A 3,255-nucleotide genomic window follows, 5' to 3' on the forward strand; every position below is an offset into this window, starting at 1 on the left:
TCTCATATAATTTGCCTTTGCAATCTACTTTTATTTGTATTTATTTTCAGATCTATTAATCCAAAAACCCAAAAATACTTTATTGTACTCTATTTTATTTGCGATCTATTTATCCAATCTATTACAACCTTTTTACCGTCACGTACCAATTTCTGGCACCGTTACCCGAAAGGGATTGACAACCCCTTTAACACGCCGGGTTGCAAGGATATGTTATCTGTGTGTAGGGGTTGTTTACATTGTATTGATTGGTTCTCCTAATGGTTTGATAACCTTGGTTCCAATCTGAGGGAAATACCTACCGCCGCTATGCTGCATCATCCCTTCCTCTTTGGGGAAATACTGATGTAGCTTCAAGCGACATCACTAATGCTCGTAGTAGCGCCTGGCTATTTGATATTGATTCTGTTTCTCATATTTGCAACTCGAACAGGGGCTACGGATTAAACGAAGATTGTCTAAGGATGAGGTGACGATGTGCGTGGGAAATGGTTCCAAAGTTGATGTGATCGCCGTCGGCACGCTGCCTCTACATCTACCTTCGGGATTAGTTTTAGACCTAAATAATTGTTATTTGATGCTAGCATTAAGCATGAACATTATATATGGATCTTGTTTGATGGGAGACGGTTATTCATTTAAATCAGAGAAAAATGGTTGTTCTATTTATACGAGTAATATCTTTTATGGTCATGCACCCTTGGTGAGTGGTCTATTTTTGTTGAATCTCGATAGTAATGATACACATATTCATAATATTGAAACCAAAAGATACAAGTTTAATAAAGATAGTGCAACTTATATATGGCACCGTCGTTTAGGTCATATTGGTGTAAAGCGCATGAAGAAACTCCATGCTGAGGGGCTTTTGGAATCACTTGATGCTTGCGAACAATGCCTCATGGGCAAAATTACTAAAACTCCATTCTATAGAACAATGGGGCGAACAACTGACTTATTGAAAATAATACATACTGATGTATGTGGTCCAATGAGTGTTTAGGCTCGCGGCGGGTATCATTATTTTCCGACCTTCACAGATGATTTGAGCAGATATGGGTATATCTACTTGATGAAGCATAAGTCTGAAACATTTGAAAAGTTCAAAGAATTTCAGAGTGAAGTGGAAAATCATCGTAACAAGAAAACAAAGTTTCTACGATCTAATTGTGGAGGTGAATATTTGAGTTATGAGTTTGGTCTTCATTTGAAACAATGCGGAATAGTCTCACAGCTCAGGCCACCTGGAACACCACAGCGTAATGGTATGTCCGAACGTCGTAACCGCACTCTATTAGATATGGTGCGATATATGATGTCTCTTACTGATTTATCGCTATCATTTTGGGGTTACGCTTTAGAGATGGCTGCATTCACGTTAAATAGGGCACCATCTAAATCCATTGAGATGACACCATATGAACTGTGGTTTGGCAAGAAACCCAAATTGTCGTTTCTTAAAGTTTGGGGTTATGTGAAAAAGCTTCAACCCAAATCGGAGAAATGTGTCTTCATAGGATACCCAAAGGAAACTGTTGGGTACACCTTCTATCACATATCCGAAGGCACGATATTCGTTGCTAAGAATGGATCATTTTTGGAGAAGGAGTTTCTCTCAAAAGAAGTGAGTGGGAGGAAAGTAGAACTTGATGAGGTAATTGTACCTTCTCCCTTATTGGAAAGTAGTTCATCACAAAAATCAGTTCCAGTGATTCCTACACCAATTAGTGAGGAATCTAATGATGATGATCATGAAACTTAAGATCAAGTTACTACTGAACCTCGTAGGTCAACCAGAGTAAGATACGCACCAGAGTGGTACGGTAATCCTGTTCTTGAGGTCATGTTACTTGACCATGACGAACCTACAAACTATGAGGAAGCGCTGATGAGCCCAGATTCCGCAAGATGGCTTGAGGCCATGAAATCTGAGATGGGATCCATGTATGAGAACAAAGTGTGGACTTTGGTTGACTTGCTCGATGATCGGCAAGCAATAGAAAATAAATGGATCTTTAAGAAGAAGACTAACGCTGATGGTAACGTTACTGTCTACAAAGCTCGACTTGTTGCGAAAGGTTTTCGACAAGTTCAAGAAGTTGACTACGATGAGACCTTCTCACCCGTAGCGATGCTTAAGTCTGTCTGAATCATGTTAGCAATTGCCGCATTTTACGATTATGAAATTTGGCAAATGGATGTCAAAACTACATTCCTTAATGGATGGACATCTCAAAGAAGAGTTGTATATGATGCAACCAGAAGGTTTTGTCGATCCTAAAGGTGCTAACAAAGTGTGCAAGCTCCAGTGATCCATTTATGGACTCGTGCAAGCCTCTCGGAGTTGGAATATAAGCTTTGATAGTGTGATCAAAGCATATGGTTTTATACAGACTTTTGGAGAATCTTGTATTTACAAGAAAGTGAGTGGGAGCTTTGTAGCATTTCTAATATTATATGTGGATGACATATTGTTGATTGGAAATAATACAGAATTTCTGGATAGCATAAAAGGATACTTGAATAATAATTTTTCAATGAAAGACCTCGGTGAAGCTGCTTATATATTAGGCATCAAGATCTATAGAGATAGATCAAGACGCTTAATTGGACTTTCACAAAGCACATACCTTGATAAAGCTTTGAAGAAGTTCAAAATGGATCAGTCAAAGAAAGGGTTCTTGCCTATGTTACAAGGTGTGAAGTTGAGTCAGACTCAATGCCCGACCACTGCAGAAGATAGAGAGAAAATGAAAGTCATTCCCTATGCCTCAGCCATAGGTTCTATCATGTATGCAATGTTGTGTACCATACCTGATGTGTGCCTTGCTATAAGTTTAGCAGGGAGGTACCAAAGTAATCCAGGGGTGGATCACTGGATAGCGGTCAAGAACATCCTGAAATACCTGAAAAGGACTAAGGATATGTTTCTCATTTATGGAGGTGACAAAGAGCTCATCGTAAACGGTTACATCGATGCAAGATTTGACACTGATCCAGATGACTCTAAGTCACAAACCGGATACGTATTTATATTGAACGGTGGAGCTGTCAGTTGGTGCGATTCCAAGCAGAGCGTCGTGGTGGGATCTACGTGTGAAGCAGAGTACATAGCTGCTTCGGAAGCAGCAAATGAAGGAGTCTGGATGAAGGAGTTCGTATCTGATCTAGGTGTAATACCTAGTGCATCGGGTCCAATGAAAATCTTTTGTGACAATACTGGTGCAATTGCCTTGGCAAAGGAATCCAGATTTC

The sequence above is a fragment of the Triticum dicoccoides genome, chromosome 5A, assembly GCF_002162155.2.
Source record: "Triticum dicoccoides isolate Atlit2015 ecotype Zavitan chromosome 5A, WEW_v2.0, whole genome shotgun sequence".
In the NCBI taxonomy this organism is placed as follows: Eukaryota; Viridiplantae; Streptophyta; class Magnoliopsida; order Poales; family Poaceae; genus Triticum; species Triticum dicoccoides.